Source organism: Homarus americanus, unplaced genomic scaffold (assembly GCF_018991925.1).
Source record: "Homarus americanus isolate GMGI-L3 unplaced genomic scaffold, GMGI_Hamer_2.0 scaffold6317, whole genome shotgun sequence".
NCBI classification, from domain to species: domain Eukaryota; kingdom Metazoa; phylum Arthropoda; class Malacostraca; order Decapoda; family Nephropidae; genus Homarus; species Homarus americanus.
This window is the reverse complement of record NW_024730668.1, coordinates 11,079,031-11,099,428: the sequence shown is the minus strand read 5'-3', so window position 1 is coordinate 11,099,428 and position 20,398 is coordinate 11,079,031.

Below are 20,398 nucleotides of genomic sequence, written 5' to 3'. Positions count from 1 at the left end.
CAAAGCCCCCTGATCGAGTATAACAAAGCCCCCTAATCGATTATAACAAAGTCTCCTGATCGAGTATAACAAAGTCCCCTAATCGATGGTAACAAAGTCTCTTATCGTTATAACAAAGTTCCATTGGTCGAGTATAACAAAGCCCTCATCGAGAATATCAAAGTCCACTCGTTGAGTATAACAGTCCCCTCATCGAGTATAACAAAGTCCCCTGATCGAGTATAACAGTCTCATATATAACAGTCCCCTGTCGAGAATAACAAAGTCCCTGATCGATATAACATAATCACTGAGTATAACAAAGGCCCCTGATGCAGTATAACAAAGTCTCGATCGAGTATAACAAAGTCCCCTGGTCGAGTATATAACAAAGTCCCCTGGTCGAGAATAAGAAAGTCCCTGATCGAGTATAACAAAGCCCCCCTCATCGAGCATAACAAAGCTCTTGATCGAGTATAACAAAGTCCCTATGTTTATATGTAACGTCTCACATCGAGAGAGTAACAAATTCATTTTATCGAGTAAGTACAAAGTCCCCTGATTGAGTATACAAAGTTCTCTTTGTCGAGTATAACAGAGTCCCCTGGTCGAGTATAACAAAGTGCCCTGATCGAGTATAACAAAGAGCCTGATCTATAACAATGGCCCCTAGTCGAGTATAACAAAGGCCCCTGATCAAGCATAACAAAATTCCCTGCACGAAGCAACAAAACCCCATGATCGAGTATAACAAAGTCACCTGATCGAGTATAACAAAGGCCCCTAATCGATTATAACAAAGTCTCCTGATCGAGTATAACAAAGTCCATTGGTCGAGTATAACAAAGCCCCCTCATCGAATATAACAATGTCTCCCTCATCGAGTATAACAAAGTCCCCTGATCGAGTATAACAAAGTCCCCTGGTTGAGTATAACAAAGTCCCCTGATCGAGTATAACAAATTCACTATATCGAGTATAACAAAGTCCCCTGATCGAGTATAACAAAGTCCCCTGGTCGAGTATAACAAAGTCCCCTGATCGAGTATAACAAAGTCCCCTGATCGAGTATAACAAAGTCCCCTGATCGAGTATAACAAAGAGCCCTGATCGAGTATAACAATGGCCCCTAGTCGAGTATAACAAAGGCCCCTGATCAAGCATAACAAAGGCCACTGTACGAGCAAAACAAAGGCCCCTGGTCGAGCAGAACAAAGGCCCCTGGTTGAGTATAACAAAGCCCCCTGATCGAGTATCACAAAGTTCCCTGGTCGAGTTTAACAAAACCCCATGATCGAGTATAACAAAGTCACCTGATCGCGTATAACAAAGGCCCCTAATCGATTATAACATAGTCTCCTGATCGAGTATAACAAAGTCCATTGGTCGAGTATAACAAAGCCCCCTCATCGAGTATAACAAAGTCCCCCTCATCGAGTATAACAAAGTCCCCTGATCGAGTATAACAAAGTCCCCTGGTTGAGTATAACAAAGTCCCCTGATCGAGTATAACAAATTCACCATATCGAGTATAACAAAGTCCCCTGATCGAGTATAACAAAGTCCCCTGGTCGAGTATAACAAAGTCCCCTGATCGAGTATAACAAAGTCCCCTGATCGAGTATAACAAAGTCCCCTGATCGAGTATAACAAAGTCCCCTGGTCTATTATAACAAAGTCCCCTTATCGAGTATAACAAAGTCACCTTATTGTGTATAACAAAGTCCCCTGATCGAGTATAATAAAGGCCTTTATTCGAGTAAAACAAAGGCCCCTGTTGGAGTATAACAAAGTCCCCTGATCGAGTATAACAAAGCCCCTTGATCGAGTATAACAAAGTCCCCATGTCAAGTTTAACTGTTCCCTAATCGAGTATAACAAATTCACCTTATCGAGTATAACAAAGTCCCCTGGTCGAGTATAACAAAGTGCCCTGATCGAGTATAACAAAGAGCCCTCATCGAGTATAACAATGGCCCCTAGTCGAGTATAACAAAGGCCCCTGAAGAGTATAACAAAGGCCCCTGTTCGAGGAAAACAAAGGCCCCTGGTCGAGCATAACAAAGGCCCCTGGTTGAGTATAACAAAGCCCCCTGATCGAGTATAACAAAGTCCCCTGGTCGAGTTTAACAAAACCCCATGATCGAGTATAACAAAGTCACCTGATCGAGAATGACAAAGTCCCCTGATCGAGTATAACAAAGTCCCCTGGTCTAATATAACAAAGTCACCTGATCGAGCATAACAAAGGCCCCTGGTCGAGTATAATAAAGCCTCCTGATCGAGTGTAACAAAGTTCCTGATCGAGTATAACAAAGCCCCTGATCGAGTATAACAAAGCCCCTCATCGAATATTACAAAGTCACTTGATCGAGTATAACAAAGCCCCCTAATCGATTATAACAAAGTCTTCTGATCGAGTATAACAAAGTCCATTGGTCGAGTATAACAAAGCCCCTCATCGAGTATAACAAAGTCCCCTGATCGAGTATAACAAATTCTCTAATCGAGAATAAGAAAGTCCCCTGATCGAGTATAACAAAATCGCCTGGTCGAGAATATCAAAGTCCCCTGATCGAGAATAACATGGGCCCCTCATCGAGTATAACAAAGGCCCCTGATGGAGTATAACAAAGTTCCCTGATCGAGTATAAGAAAGCCCCTTGATCGAGTATAACAAAGTCCCCATGTCGAGTATAAAAAAGTTCCCTGATCGATTATAACAAATTCACCATATCGAGTATAACAAAGTCCCCTGATCGAGTATCACAAAATCCCCTGATCGATTCTAATAATGGCCCCTGATCGAGTCTAACAAAGGCCCCTGATCGAGTCTAACAAAGCCCCTGATCGAGTATAACAAAGTCCGATGATCGAGTATAACATAGGCCCCTGATCGAGTATAACAAAGTCCCCTGGTCGAGTATAATAAAGCCCCCTGATCGAGTATAACAAAGATCCAAGATGAAATATAACAAAGTACACTGAAAGTGTATATCAAAGCCCGCTCGTCAAGTATAACAAATTCCCCTGATCGAGTAAAACAAAGTTCTCTAATCGAGAATAAGAAAGTCCCCTGATCGAGTATAACAAAATCGCCTGGTCGAGTATAACAAAGTCCCCTGGTCGAGTATTAAAAAGTCCCCTCATCGAGAATAACAAAGTCCCCTGGTGGAGTATAACAAAGTCCGCTGATCGAGTATAACAAAGCTCACTCATCAAGTATAACAAAGTCCCCTGATCGAGGAACACAAACATCCCTGGTCGAGTATAACAAAGCCTCCTAATCGAGTATAACAAAGTCCCCAGCTCGAGTATAACAACGCCCATGATCGAGTATAACAAAGCCCCATGATCGAGTATAACAAAGTCCCCTGATCGAGTATAGCAAAGTCCCCTGGTCGAGTATAATAAAGCCCCCTGGTCGAGTATAACAAAGACCCTTGATGGAATATAACAAAGTCACATGATCGAGTATATCAAAGGCCCCTGGTCGAGTATAACAAAGGCCTCTGATCGAGTATAACAAAGTCTCCTGCTCTATTATAACAAGGTCCCCTGATCGAGTATAACAAAGTCACCTTATTGTGTATAACAAAGTCCCCTGATCGAGTATAACAAAGTCCCCTGGTCGAGTATAACAAAGTCCCTGGTCGAGTATAAAAGTCACCTAATTGTGTATAACAAAGTCCCCTCATCGAGTATAACAAAGTTCCCTGGTCGATTATAACAAAGTCCCCTGGTCAGGTATAACAAAGCCTCCTGATCGAGATTAGCAAAGTCCCCTAATCGAGTATAACAAATCCCCCTCATCGAGTATAACAAAGTCCCTGATCGAGTATAACAAAGGAGCCTGATCGAGTCTAACAAAGGCACCTAATCGAGACAAACAAAGGCCCCTAATCAAGTATAACAAAGGCCCTTCATCGTTTATAACAAAGGCCCCTGATCGAGAATAACAAATTCCCTGATCGAGTATAACAAAGGCCTTTGATCGAGTAAAACAAAGGCCCCGGTTGGAGTATAACAAAGTCCCCTGATCGAGTAAAACAAAGCCCCTTGATAGAGTATAACAAAGTCCCCATGTCGAGTATAACTGTCCCCTGATCGAGTATAACAAATTCACCTTATCGAGTATAACAAAGTCCCCTGATCGAGTATAACAAAGTCCCCTGATCGAGTATAACAAAGTCCCCTGGTCGATTATAACAAAGTCCCCTGGTCGAGTATAACAAACTGCCCTGATCGAGTATAACAAAGAGCCCTGATCGAGTATAACAATGGCCCCTAGTCGAGTATAACAAAGGCCCCTGATCAAGCATAACAAAGGCCCCTGTACGAGCAAAACAAAGGCCCCTGGTCGAGCATAACAAAGGCCCCTGGTTGAGTATAACAAAGCCCCCTGATCGAGTATAACAAAGTCCCCTGGTCGAGTTTAACAAAACCCCATAATCGAGTATAACAAAGTCACCTGATCGAGAATGACAAAGTCCCCTGATCGAGTATAACAAAGTCCCCTGGTCGAATATAACAAAGTCACCTGATCGAGCATAACAAAGGCCCCTGGTCGAGTATAATAAAGCCTCCTGATCGAGTGTAACAAAGTTCCCTGATCGAGTATAACAAAGCCCCCTGATCGAGTATAACAAAGCCCCCTCATCGAATATTACAAAGTCCCTTGATCGAGTATAACAAAGCCTCCTAATTGATTATAACAAAGTCTCCTGATCGAGTATAACAAAGTCCATTGGTCGAGTATAACAAAGCCCCCTCATCGAGTATAACAAAGTCCCCTCATTGAGTATAACAAAGTCCCCCTCATCGAGTATAACAAAGTCCTTTGATCGAGTATAACAAAGTCCCCTGGTTGAGTATAACAAAGTCCCCTGGTCGAGAATAACAAAGTCCCCTGATCGAGAATAACATGGGCCCCTCATCGAGTATAACAAAGGCCGCTGATGGAGTATAACAAAGTTCCCTGATCGAGTATAATAAAGGCCCTTGATCGAGTATAACAAAGTCCCCATGTCGAGTATAAAAAAGTCCCCATGTCGAGTATAAAAAAGTCCCCTGATCGATTATAACAAATTCACCATATCGAGTATAACAAAGTCCCCTGATTGAGTATCACAAAGTCCCCTGGTCGAGTATAACAAAGTCCCCTGGTCGAGTATAACAAAGTCCCCTGATCGAGTATAACAAAGCCCCCTCATCGAGTATAACAAAGTCCCTAATCGAGTATAACAAACGAGCCTGATCGAGTATAACAAAGGCCTTTGATCGAGTAAAACAAAGGCCCCTGTTGGAGTATAACAAAGTCCCCTGATCGAGGATAACAAAGCCCCTTGATCGAGTATAACAAAGTCCCCATGTCGATTATAACTGTCCCCTGATCGAGTATAACAAATTCACTTTATCGAGTAAAATAAAGTCCCCTGATCGAGTATAACAGAGTCCCCTGATCGAGTATAACAAAGTCCTCTGGTCGAGTATAACAAAGTCCCCTGGTCGAGTATATCAAAGTGCCCTGATCGAGTATAACAAAGAGCCCTGATCGAGTATAACAATGGCCCCTAGTCGAGTATAACAAAGGCCCCTGATCAAGTATAACAAAGGCCCCTGTTCGAGCAAAACAAAGGCCCCTGGTCGAGCATAACAAAGGCCCCTGGTTGAGTATAACAAAGCCCCCTGATCGAGTATAACAAAGTCCCGTGGTCGAGTTTAACAAAACCCCATGATCGAGTATAACAAAGTCATCTGATCGAGAATGACAAAGTCCCGTGATCGAGTATAACACAGCCCCTCATCGAATATTGCAAAGTCCCCTGATCGAGTATAACAAAGCCCCCTAATCGATTATAACAACGTCTCCTGATCGAGTATAAAAAAGTCCATTGGTCGAGTATAACAAAGCCCCCTCATCGAGTATAACAAAGTCCCCTCATTGAGTATAACAAAGTCCCCCTCATCGAGTATAACAAAGTCCTTTGATCGAGTATAACAAAGTCCCCTGATCGAGTATAACAAATTCACCATATCGAGTATAACAAAGTCCCCTGATCGAGTATAACAAAGTCCCCTGGCCGAGTATAACAAAGTCCCCTGATCAAGTATAACAAAGTCTCCTGATCGAGTATAACAAAGTCCCCTGATCGTGTATAACAAAGGCCCCTAGTCAAGTATAACAAAGTCCCCTGGTCGAGTATAACAAAGTCCTCTGATCGAGTATAACAAAGGCTCCTCATCGAGTATAAGATAGGCTCCTAATAGAGTATAACAAAGTCCCCTGATCGAGTATAACAAAGTCCCTTGATCGAGTATAACAAAGTCCCCATGTCGAGTATAAAAAAGTCCTTTGATCAAGTATAACAAATTCACCATATCGCGAATAACTAAGTCCCCTGATCGAGTATAACAAAGTTCTTTGGTCGAGTATAACAAAGCCCCCTCATCGAGTACAACAAAGACCCTTGATCGAGTATAACAAAGGCCCCTAATGGAGTATAACAAAGTCCCCTAATCGAGTATAACAAAGCCCCCTCATCGTGTACAACAAAGACCCTTGATCGAGTATAACAAAGTCCACTGATCGAGTATAATAAAATGCCCTAGTCGACTATAACAAAAGCCCCTCATCGAGAATAACAAAGTCCCCTGATTGAGTATAACAAAGTCCCCTAATCGAGAATAACAAAGTCCCCTGGTCGAGTATAACAAAATCCCCTGATCGAGAATAACAAAGTCCCCTGGTCGAGTATAACAAAGCCCCCTCATCGAGTATAACCAAGTCCTCTGATCGAGCATTACAAAGTGCCCTGGTCGAGTATAACAAAGTCCCCTGGTCGAGTATAACAAACTCCCCTGAACGATTCTAACAAAGGCCCCTGATCGAGTCTAACAAAGGCCCCAGATCGAGTATAACAAAGTCCCCTGAACAAGTATAACAAAGTCCCTTGGTCGAGTATAACGTAGGCCCCTCATCGAGAATAACAAAGTCCCCTGGTGGAGTATAACAAAGTCCGCTGATCGAGTATAACAAAGCTCACTCATCGAGTATAACAAAGTCCCCTAATCGAGGAAGACAAACATCCCTGATTGAGTATAACAAAGCCTCCTAATCGAGTATAACAAACTCCCCAGCTCGAGTATAACAACGCCCCTGATCGAGTATAACAAAGCCCCATGATCGAGTATAACAAAGTCCCCTGATCGAGTATAGCAAAGTTCCCTGGTCGAGTATAATAAAGCCCCCTGATCGAGTATAAAAATGACCCTTGATCGAATATAACAAAGTCCCCTGATCGAGTATAACAAAGTCACCTAATCGAGTATATCAAAGGCCCCTGGTCGAGTATAAGAAAGGCCTCTGATCGAGTATCAGAAAGTCTCCTGCTCTATTATAACAAAGTCCCCTGATCGAGTATAACAAAGTCACCTTATTGTGTATAACAAAGTCCCCTGATCGAGTATAACAAAGTCCCCTGGTCGAGTATAACAAAGTCCCTGGTCGAGTATAACAGTCACCTTATTGTGTATAACAAAGTCCCCTGATCGAGTATAACAAAGTCCCCTGGTCGATTATAACAAAGTCCCCTGGTCAGGTATAACAAAGCCTCCTGATCGAGATTAGCAAAGTCCCCTAATCGAGTATAACAAAGCCCCCTCATCGAGTATAACAAAGTCCCTGATCGAGTATAACAAAGGAGCCTGATCGAGTCTAACAAAGGCACCTAATCGAGACTAGCAAAGGCCCTTAATCAAGTATAACAAAGGCCCTTCATCGAGTATAACAAAGGCCCCTGATCGAGAATAACAAAGTCCCCTGATCGAGTATAACAAAGGCCTTTGACCGAGTAAAACAAAGGCCCCTGTTGGAGTATAACAAAGTCCCCTGATCGAGTATAACAAAGCCCCTTGATAGAGTATAACAAAGTCCCCATGTCGAGTATAACTGTCCCCTGATCGAGTATAACAAATTCACCTTATCGAGTATAACAAAGCCCCCTCATCGTGTACAACAAAGACCCTTGATCGAGTATAACAAAGTCCACTGATCGAGTATAATAAAATGCCCTAGTCGACTATAACAAAAGCCCCTCATCGAGAATAACAAAGTCCCCTGATTGAGTATAACAAAGTCCCCTAATCGAGAATAACAAAGTCCCCTGGTCGAGTATAACAAAATCCCCTGATCGAGAATAACAAAGTCCCCTGGTCGAGTATAACAAAGCCCCCTCATCGAGTATAACCAAGTCCTCTGATCGAGCATTACAAAGTGCCCTGGTCGAGTTTAACAAAGTCCCCTGGTCGAGTATAACAAACTCCCCTGATCGATTCTAACAAAGGCCCCTGATCGAGTCTAACAAAGGCCCCAGATCGAGTATAACAAAGTCCCCTGAACAAGTATAACAAAGTCCCTTGGTCGAGTATAACGTAGGCCCCTCATCGAGAATAACAAAGTCCCCTGGTGGAGTATAACAATGTCCGCTGATCGAGTATAACAAAGCTCACTCATCGAGTATAACAAAGTCCCCTAATCGAGGAAGACAAACATCCCTGATTGAGTATAACAAAGCCTCCTAATCGAGTATAACAAACTCCCCAGCTCGAGTATAACAACGCCCCTGATCGAGTATAACAAAGCCCCATGATCGAGTATAACAAAGTCCCCTGATCGAGTATAGCAAAGTTCCCTGGTCGAGTATAATAAAGCCCCCTGATCGAGTATAAAAATGACCCTTGATCGAATATAACAAAGTCCCCTGATCGAGTATAACAAAGTCACCTAATCGAGTATATCAAAGGCCCCTGGTCGAGTATAAGAAAGGCCTCTGATCGAGTATCAGAAAGTCTCCTGCTCTATTATAACAAAGTCCCCTGATCGAGTATAACAAAGTCACCTTATTGTGTATAACAAAGTCCCCTGATCGAGTATAACAAAGTCCCCTGGTCGAGTATAACAAAGTCCCTGGTCGAGTATAACAGTCACCTTATTGTGTATAACAAAGTCCCCTGATCGAGTATAACAAAGTCCCCTGGTCGATTATAACAAAGTCCCCTGGTCAGGTATAACAAAGCCTCCTGATCGAGATTAGCAAAGTCCCCTAATCGAGTATAACAAAGCCCCCTCATCGAGTATAACAAAGTCCCTGATCGAGTATAACAAAGGAGCCTGATCGAGTCTAACAAAGGCACCTAATCGAGACTAGCAAAGGCCCTTAATCAAGTATAACAAAGGCCCTTCATCGAGTATAACAAAGGCCCCTGATCGAGAATAACAAAGTCCCCTGATCGAGTATAACAAAGGCCTTTGACCGAGTAAAACAAAGGCCCCTGTTGGAGTATAACAAAGTCCCCTGATCGAGTATAACAAAGCCCCTTGATAGAGTATAACAAAGTCCCCATGTCGAGTATAACTGTCCCCTGATCGAGTATAACAAATTCACCTTATCGAGTATAACAAAGTCCCCTGATCGAGTATAACAAAGTCCCCTGATCGAGTATAACAAAGTCCTCTGGTCGAGTATAACAAAGTCCCCTGGTCGAGTATAACAAAGTGCCCTGATCGAGTATAACAAAGCCCTGATCGAGTATAATAATGGCCCCTAGTCGAGTATAATAAAGGCCCCTGGTCAAATATAACAAAGGCCCCTGTTCGAGCAAAACAAAGGCCCCTGGTCGAGCATAACAAAGGCCCCTGGTTGAGAATAACAAAGCCCCCTGGTCGCGTATAACAAAGTCCCCTGGTCGAGTTTAACAAAACCACATGATCGAGTATAACAAAGTCACCTGATCGAGAATGAAAAAGTCCCCTGATCGAGTATAACAAAGTCCCCTGGTCGAATATAACAAAATCACCTGATCGAGCTTAACAAAGGCCCCTGGTAGAGTATAATAAAGCCTCCTGATCGAGTGTAACAACGTTCCCTGATCGAGTATAACAAAGCCCCCTGATCGAGTATAACAAAGCCCCTCATCGAATATTACAAAGTCCCCTGATCGAGTTTAACAAAGTCCCCTAATCGATTATAACAAAGTCTCCTGATCGAGTATAACAAAGTCCATTGGTCGAGTATAAAAAAGCCCCCTCATCGAGTATAACAAAGGCCACTCATTGAGTATATCAAAGTCACCCTCATCAAGTATAACAAAGTCCCCTGATCGAGTATAACAAAGTCCCCTGGATGAGTATAACAAAGTCCCCTGGTCGAGAATAACAAAGTCCCCTGATCGAGTATAACATGGGCCCCTGATCGAGTATAAGAAAGCCTCTTGATCGAGTATAACAAAGTCCCCATGTCGAGTATAGAAAAGTCCCCTGATCGAGTATAACAAATTCACCATATCGAGTATAACAAAGTCCCCTGATCGAGTATAACAAAGTCCCCTGGTCGAGTATAACAAAGTCCCCTGGTCGAGTATAACAAAGTCCCCTGATCGAGTATAACAAAGCCCCCTCATCGAGTATAACAAAGTCCCTGATCGAGTATAATAAACGAGCCTGATCGAGTATAACAAAGGCCTTTGATCGAGTAAAACAAAGGCCCCTGTTGGAGTATAACAAAGTCCCCTGATCGAGTATAAAAAGCCCCTTGATCGAGTATAACAAATTCCCCATGTCGAGTATAACTGTTCCCTGATCGAGTATAACAAATTCACTTTATCGAGTATAACAAAGTCCCCTGATGGAGTATAACAAAGTCCCCTGATCGAGTATAACAAAGTCCTCTGGTCGAGTATAACAGAGTCCACTGGTCGAGTATAACAAAGTGCCCTGATCGAGTATAATAAAGAGCCCTGATCGAGTATAACAATAGCCCCTAGTCGAGTATAACAAAGGCCCCTGATCAAGTATAACAAAGGCCTCTGTTCGAGCAAAACAAAGGCCCCTGGTCGAGCATAACAAAGGCCCCTGGTTGAGTATAACAAACCCCCCTGATTGAGTATAACAAAGTCCCTTGGTCGAGTTTAACAAAACCCCATGATCGAGTATAACAAAGTCACCTGATCGAGTATAACTAAGGCCCCTAATCGATTATAACAAAGTCTCCTGATCGAGTATAACAAAGTCCATTGGTCGAGTATAACAAATCCCCTTCATCGAATATAACAAAGTCCCCCTCATCGAGTATAAGAAAGTCCCCTGATCGAGTATAACAAAGTCCCCTGGTTGAGTATAACAAAGTCCCCTGATCGAGTATAACAAATTCACCATATCGAGTATAACAAAGTCCCCTGATCGAGTATAACAAAGTCCTCTGGTCGAGTATAACAAAGTCCCCTGATCGAGTATAACAAAGTCCCCTGATCGAGTATGACAAAGTCCCCTGATCGAGTATAACAAAGGCCCCTCGTCAAGTATAACAAAGTCCCCTGGTCGAGTATAACAAAGTCCTCTGATCGAGTATAACAAAGGCTCCTCATCGAGAATAACAAAGGCCCCTAATGGAGTATAACAACGTCCCCTGATCGAGTATAACAAAGCCCCTTCATCGAGTATAACAAAGTCCCCATGTCGAGTATAAAAAAGTCCTTTGATCAAGTATAACAAATTCACCATATCGAGAATAACAAAGTCCCCTGATCCAGTATAACAAAGTTCCCTGGTCGTGTATAACAAAGCCCCCTCATCGAGTACAACAAAGACCCTTAATCGAGTATAACAAAAGCCCCTCATCGAGAATAACAAAGTCCCCTGATTGAGTCTAACAAAGTCCTCTAATCGAGAATAACAAAGTCCCCTGGTCGAGTATAACAAAGTCCCCTGGGAGAGAATAACAAAGTGCCCTGGTCGAGTATAACAAAGTCCCCTGGTCGAGTATAACAAAGTCCCCTGATCGATTCTAACAAAGGCCCCTGATCTAGTCTAAGAAAGGCCCCTGATCGAGTCTAACAAAGCCCCTGATCGAGTATAACAAAGTCCGATGATCGAGTATAACATAGGCCCCTGATCGAGTATACCAAAGTCCCCTGGTCGAGTATAATAAAGCCCCCTAATCGAGTATAACAAAGATCCAAGATCAAATATAACAAAGTCCACTGAAAGTGTATATCAAGCCCGCTTGTCGAGTATAACAAATTCCCCTGATCGAGTAAAACAAAGTCCCCTTATCGAGTATAACAAAATACCCTGGTCCAGTATAACAAAGGCCCTTGATCGAATATAACAAAGTTCCCGTGAACATGTATAACAAAGTCCCTTGGTCGAGTATAAATAAGTCTCCTGATCTATTATAACAAAGTCCCCTGATCGAGTATAACAGAGTCCCCATGTCGAGTATTAAAAAGTCCCCTGATCGAGTATAACAAATTCACCATATCGAGTATACCAAAGTCCCCTGATCGAATAAAAAAAATTCACCATATCGAGTATAACAAAGTCCCCTGGTCAAGTATAACATAGTGCCCTGATCTAGTATAACAAAGTGCCCTGATCGAGTATAACAAAGTCCCCTAATCGAGTATAACAAAGGTTCCTAGTCGAGTATAACAAAGGCCCCTCATCACGTATAGCAAAGGCCCCTGGTCGAGAAAAACAAGGGCCCCTGGTCGAGCATAACAAAGGCCCCTGGTTGAGTATAATAAAGCCCCCTAATCGAGTATATCAAAGTCCCCTGGTCGAGTATAACAAAAGCCCATGATCGAGTATAACAAAGTCCCCTGATCGAGAATAACAAAGTCCCCTGATCGAGCATAACAAAGTTCCCAAATCGAGAATAAGAAAGTCCACTGATCGAGTATTACAAAGTCCCCTGGTCGAGTATAACAAAGTCCCCTGGTCGAGTATAACAAAACCCCATGATCCAGTATAACAAAGTCCCCTGATTGAGGATAACAATGTACCCTGGTCTAGTATAACAAAGTTCCCTAATCGAGAATAAGAAAGTCCCCTGATCGAGTATAACAAAGTCCCTGGTCGAGTATAACAAAGTCCCCTGGTCGAGTATAACAAAGGCCCCAGATCGAGTATAACAAAGTCCCCTGTACAAGTATAACAAAGTCCCCTGGTCGAGTATAACAAATTCACTTGATCGAGTATAACAAAGTCCCCTGGTCAAGTATAACAAAGTCCCTGGTCGAGTATAACAGTCACCTTATTGTGTATAACCAAGTCACCTGATCGAGTATAACAAAGTCCCCTGGTTAGGTATAACAAAGTCTCCTGATCTATTATAACAAAGAACCCCTGATCGAGTATAACAAAGTTCCCTGGTCGAGCATAACAAAGTCCCCTGGTCAGGTATAACAAAGCCTCCTAATCGAGTATAGCAAAGTCCCCTGATCGAGTATAACAAAGCTCCCTCATCGAGTTTAACAAAGTCCCTGATCGAGTATAACAAAGGAGCCTGATCGAGTCTAACAAAGGCACCTAATCGAGACTAACAAAGGCCCCTGATCAAGTATAACAAAGTCCCCTCATCGAGTCTAACAAAGGACCCTGATCGAGTATAATAAAGTCCCCTCATCTTGTATAACAAAGGCCCTTCATCGTGTATAACAAAGGCCCCTGATCGAGTATAACAAAGTACCCTGATCGAGTATAACAAAGGCCTTTGATCGAGTAAAACAAAGGCCCCTGTTGGAGTATAACAAACTCCCCTGATCGAGTATAACAAAGCCCCTTGATCGACTATAACAAAGTCCCCATGTCGAGTATAACAGTCCCCTGATCGAGTATAACAAATTCACCTTATCGAGTATAACAAAGTCCCCTGATCGAGTATAACAAAGTCCCCTGGTCGAGTATAACAAAGTCCCCTGGTCGAGTATAACAAAACCCCATGATCCAGTATAACAAAGTCCCCTGATTGAGGATAACAATGTACCCTGGTCTAGTATAACAAAGTTCCCTAATCGAGAATAAGAAAGTCCCCTGATCGAGTATAACAAAGTCCCTGGTCGATTATAACAAAGTCCCCTGGTCGAGTATAACAAAGTCCCCTGAACAAGTATAACAAAGTCCCCTGGTCGAGTATAACAAATTCACTTGATCGAGTATAACAAAGTCCCCTGGTCGAGTATAACAAAGTCCCTGGTCGAGTATAACAGTCACCTTATTGTGTATAACAAAGTCACCTGATCGAGTATAACAAAGTCCCCTGGTTAGGTATAACAAAGTCTCCTGATCTATTATAACAAAGAACCCCTGATCGAGTATAACAAAGTTCCCTGGTCGAGCATAACAAAGTCCCCTGGTCAGGTATAACAAAGTTCCCTGGTCGAGCATAACAATGTCCCCTGGTCAGGTATAACAAAGAACCCCTGATCGAGTATAACAAATTCACTTGATCGAGTATAACAAAGTCCCCTGGTTAGGTATAACAAAGTCTCCTGATCGAGTATAACAAAGTTCCCTGATCGAGTATAACAAAGTTCCCTGGTCGAGTATAACAAAGTTCCCTGGTCGAGCATAACAAAGTCCCCTGGTCAGGTATAACAAAGAACCCCTGATCGAGTATAACAAATTCACTTGATCGAGTATAACAAAGTCCCCTGGTTAGGTATAACAAAGTCTCCTGATCTATTATAACAAAGAACCCCTGATCGAGTATAACAAAGTTCCCTGGTCGAGTATAACAAAGTTCCCTGGTCGAGCATAACAAAGTCCCCTGGTCAGGTATAACAAAGAACCCCTGATCGAGTATAACAAAGTTCCCTGGTCGAGCATAACAAAGTCCCCTGGTCAGGTATAACAAAGCCTCCTGATCGAGTATAGCAAAGTCCCCTGATCGAGTATAACAAAGCTCCCTCATCGAGTTTAACAAAGTCCCTGATCGAGTATAACAAAGGAGCCTGATCGAGTCTAACAAAGGCACCTAATCGAGACTAACAAAGGCCCCTGATCAAGTATAACAAAGTCCCCTCATCGAGTCTAACAAAGGACCCTGATCGAGTATAATAAAGTCCCCTCATCTTGTATAACAAAGGCCCTTCATCGTGTATAACAAAGGCCCCTGATCGAGTATAACAAAGTACCCTGATCGAGTATAACAAAGGCCTTTGATCGAGTAAAACAAAGGCTCCTGTTGGAGTATAACAAACTCCCCTGATCGAGTATAACAAAGCCCCTTGATCGACTATAACAAAGTCCCCATGTCGAGTATAACAGTCCCCTAATCGAGTATAACAAATTCACCTTATCGAGTATGACAAAGTCCCCTGATCGAGTATAACAAAGTCCCCTGGTCGAGTATAACAAAGTGCCCTGATCGAGTATAACAAAGTGCCCTGATCGAGTATAACAAAGTCCCCTAATTGAGTATAACAAAGGCCCCTTTCGAGTATAACAAAGCCCCTGAGCAAGTATAACAAAGGCCCCTGGTCGAGCAAAACAAAGGCCCCTGGTCGAGTATAACAAAGTCCCCTGGTCGAGTATAACAAAAGCCCATGATCGAGTATAACAAAGTCCCCTGATCGAGAATAACAAAGTCCCGTGGTCGAGTATAACAAAACCCCATGATCGAGTATAACAAAGTCCCCTGATTGAGTATAACAAAGCCCCCTCATCGAGTATAACAAAGTCCCTGATCGAGTATAACAAACGAGCCTGATCGAGTATAACAAAGGCCTTTGATTGAGTAAAACAAAGGCCCCTGTTGGAGTATAACAAAGTCCCCTGATCGAGTATAACAAAGCCCCTTGATCGAGTATATCAAAGTCCCCATGTCGAGTATAACTGTCCCCTGATTGAGTATAACAAATTCACTTTATCGAGTATAACAAACTCCCCTGATCGAGTATAACAAAGTCCCCTGATCGAGTATAACAAAGTCCTCTGGTCGAGTATAACAGAGTCCCCTGGTCGAGTATAACAAAGTGCCCTGATCGAGTATAACAAAGAACCCTGATCGAGTATAACAATGGCCTCTAGTCGAGTATAACAAAGGCCCCTGATCAAGTATAACAAAGGCCCCTGTTCCAGCAAAACAGAGGCCCCTGGTCGAGCATAACAAAGGCCCCTGGTTGAGTATAACAAAGCCCCCTGATCGAGTATAACAAAGTCCCCTGGTCGAGTTTAACAAAGCCCCATGATCGAGTATAACAAAGTCACCTGACCGAGTATAACAAAGGCCCCTAATCGATTATAACAAAGTCTCCTGATCGAGTATAACAAAGTCCATTGGTCGAGTATAACAAAGCCACCTCATCGAATATAACAAAGTCTCCCTCATCGAGTATAACAAAGTCCCCTGATCGAGTATAACAAAGTCCCCTGGTTGAGTATAACAAAGTCCCCTGATCGAGTATAACAAAGTCCCCTGGTTGAGTATAACAAAGTCCCCTGATCGAGTATAACAAATTCACCATATCGAGTAAAACAAAGTCCCCTGATCGAGTATAACAAAGTCCCCTGGTCGAGTATAACAAAGGCCCCTAATGGAGTATAACAACGTCCCCTGATCGAGTATAACAAAGCCCCTTGATCGAGTATAACAAAGTCCCCATGTTGAGTATAAAAAAGTCCTTTGATCGAGTATAACAAATTCACCATATCGAGTATAACAAAGTCCCCTGATCGAGTATAACAAAGTCCCCTGGTCGAGTATAACAAAGCCCTTTCATCGAGAATAACAAAGTCCCCTGATCGAGTATAATAAAATGCCCTAGTCGACTATAACAAAAGCCCCTCATCGAGAATAACAAAGTCCCCTGATTGAGTATAACAAAGTCCCCTAATCGAGAATAACAAAGTCCCCTGGTTGAGTTTAACAAAGTCCCCTGATCGAGAATAACAAAGTGCCCTGGTCGAGTATAACAAAGTCCCCTGGTCGAGTATAACAAAGTCCCCTGATCGATTCTAACAAAGGCCCCTGATCGAGTCTAACAAAGGCCCCTGATCGAGTCTAACAAAGCCCCTGATCGAGTATAACAAAGTCCGATGATCGAGTATAACATAGGCCCCTGATCGAGTATAACAAAGTCTCCTGGTCGAGTATAATAAAGCCCCCTGATCGGGTATAACAAAGATCCAAGATCAAATATAACAAAGTCCACTGAAAGTGTATATCAAAGCCCGCTTGTCGAGTATAACAAATTCCCCTGATCGAGTAAACCATTGTCCCCTTATCGAGTATAACAAAATACCCTGGTCGAGTATAACAAAGGCCCTTGATCGAATATAACAAAGTTCCCGTGAACAAGTATAACAAAGTCCCTTGGTCGAGTATAAATAAGTCTCCTGATCTATTATAACAAAGTCCCCTGGTCGAGTATAACAGAGTCCCCATGTAGAGTATTAAAAAGTCCCCTGATCGAGTATAACAAAGGCCCCTGATCGAGTATAACAAAGTCCCCTGGTCGAGTATGACAAAGTCCCTGGTCGAGTATAACAGTCACTTTATTGTGTATAACAAAGTCCCCTGATCGAGTATAACAAAGTCCCCTGGTGGAGTATAACAAAGTCCGCTGATCAAGTATAACAAAGCTCACTCATCGAGTATAACAAAGTCCCCTGATCGAGGAACACAAACACCCCTGGTCGAGCATAACAAAGCCTCCTAATCGAGTATAACAAAGTCCCCAGCTCGAGTATAATAACGCCCCATGATCGAGTATAACAAAGCCCCATGATCGAGTATAGCAATGTCCCCTGGTCGAGTATAACAAAGTCACCTGATCGAGTATATCAAAGGCCCCTGGTCGAGTATAACAAAGGCCTCTGATCGAGTATAACAAAGTCCCTTGATCGAATATAACAAAGTCCCCTCATCGAGTATAACAAAGTCCCCTCATCGAGTATAACAAAGTCCCTTGATCGAATATAACAAAGTCCCCTCATCGAGTATAACAAAGTCACCTGATCGAGTATATCAAAGGCCCCTGGTTGAGTATAACAAAGGCCTCTGATCGAGTATAACAAAGTCTCCTGCTCTATTATAAGAAAGTCCCCTGATCGAGTATAACAAAGTCACCTTATTGTGTATAAGAAAGTCCCCTGATCGAGTATAACAAAGTCACCTTATTGTGTATAACAAAGTACCCTGATCGAGTATAACAAAGGCCTTTGATCGAGTAAAACAAAGGCCCCTGTTGGGGTATAACAAAGTCCCCTGATCGAGTTTAACAAAGCCCCTTGATTGAGTATAACAAAGTCCCCATGTCGAGTATAACTGTCCCCTGATCGAGTATAACAAATTCACCTTATCAAGTATAACAAAGTCCACTGATCGAGTATAACAAAATACCCTGGTCGAGCATAACAAAGGCCCTTGATCGAATATAACAAAGTTCCCGTGAACAAGTATAACAAAGTCCCTTGGTCGAGTATAAATAAGTCTCCTGATCTATTATAACAAAGTCCCCTGGTCGAGTATAACAGAGTCCTCATGTCGAGTATTAAAAAGTCCCCTGATCGAGTATAACAAATTCACCATATCGAGTATAACACAGTCCCCTGATTGAATAAAAAAAATTCACCATATCGAGTATAACAAAGTCCCCTGGTCAAGTATAACATAGTGCCCTGATCGAGTATAACAAAGTTCCCTGATCGAGTATAACAAAGTCCCCTAATCGAGTATAACAAAGGTCCCTAGTCGAGTATAACAAAGGCCCCTCATCACGTATAGCAAAGGCCCCTGGTCGAGCAAAACAAGGGCCACTGGTCGAGCGTAACAAAGGCCCCTGGTTGATTATAACAAAGCCCCCTGATCGAGTTTAACAAAGTCCCCTGGTCGAGTATAACAAAAGCCCATGATCGAGTATAACAAAGTCCCCTGATCGAGAGTAACAAAGTCCCCTGATCGAGTATAACAAAGTTCCCAAATCGAGAATAAGAAAGTCCCCTGATCGAGTATTACAAAGTCACCTTATTGTGTATAACAAAGTACCCTGATCGAGTATAACAAAGTCTCCTGGTCGAGTATAATAAAGTCCCTAGTCGAGTATAACAGTCACCTTATTGTGTATAACAAAGTCCCCTGGTCGATTATAACAAAGTCCCCTGGTCAGGTATAACAAAGCCTCCTGATCGAGATTAGCAAAGTCCCCTAATCGAGTAGAACAAAGCCCCCTCATCGAGTATAACAAATTCCTGATCGAGTATAACAAAGTTGCCTGATCGAGTCTAACAAAGGCACCTATTCGAGACTAACAAAGGCCCCTAATCAAGTATAACAAAGGCCCTTCATCGTGTATAACAAAGGCCCCTCATCGAGTATAACAAAGTCCCCAGATCGAGTATAACAAAGGCCTTTGATCGAGTAAAACAAAGGCCCCTGTTGGAGTATAACAAAGTTCCCAAATCGAGAATAAGAAAGTCCCCTGATCGAGAATTACAAAGTCCCCTTGTCGAGTATAACAAAGTCCCCTGGTCGAGTATAACAAAACCCCATGATATAGTATAACAAAGTCCGCTGATTGAGTATAACAATGTACCCTGGTCTAGTATAACAAAGTTCCCTAATCGAGAATAAGAAAGTCCCCTGATCGAGTATAACAAAGTCCCTGGACGAGTATAACAAAGTCCCCTGGTCGAGTATAACAAAGGCCTCTGAACGAGTATAACAAAGTCCCCTGAACAAGTATAACAAAGTCCCCTGGTCGAGTATAACAAAGTCCCCTGATCGAGTATAACAAAGTCCCCTGGTCGAGTATAACAAAGTCCCTGGTCGAGTATAACAGTCACCTTATTGTGTATAACAAAGTCCCCTGATCGAGTATAACAAAGTCCCCTGGTCGAGTACAACAAAGTCCCCTGGTTAGGTATAACAAAGTCCCCTGGTCGAGTATAACAAAGTCCCCTGGTCGAGTATAACAAAGTCTCCTGATCTATTATAACAAATAACCCCTGATCGAGTATAACAAAGTTCCCTGGTCGAGCATAACAAAGTCCTCTGGTCAGGTATAACAAAGCCTCCCGATCGAGTATAGCAAAGTCCCCTGATCGAGTATAACAAAGCTCCCTCATCGAGTTTAACAAAGTCCCTTATCGAGTATAACAAAGGAGCCTGATCGAGTCTAACAAAGGCACCTAATCGAGACTAACAAAGGCCCCTGATAAGGTATAACAAAGTCCCCTCATCGCGTCTAACAAAGGACCCTGATCGAGTATAATAAAATCCCCTGATCTTGTATAACAAAGGCCCTTCATCGTGTATAACAAAGGCCCCTGATCGAGTATAACAAAGTACCCTGATCGAGTATATCAAAGGCCTTTGATCGAGTAAAACAAAGGCCCCTGTTGGAGTATAACAAACTCCCCTGATCGAGTATAACAAAGCCCCTTGATCGAGTATAACAAAGTCCCCATGTCGAGTATAACAGTCCCCTGATCGAGTATAACAAATTCACCTTATCGAGTATAACAAAGTCCCCTGGTCGAGTATAACAAAGTGCCCTGATCGAGTATAACAAAGTGCCCTGATCGAGTATAACAAAGTCCCCTAATTGAGTATAACAAAGGCCCCTTTCGAGTATA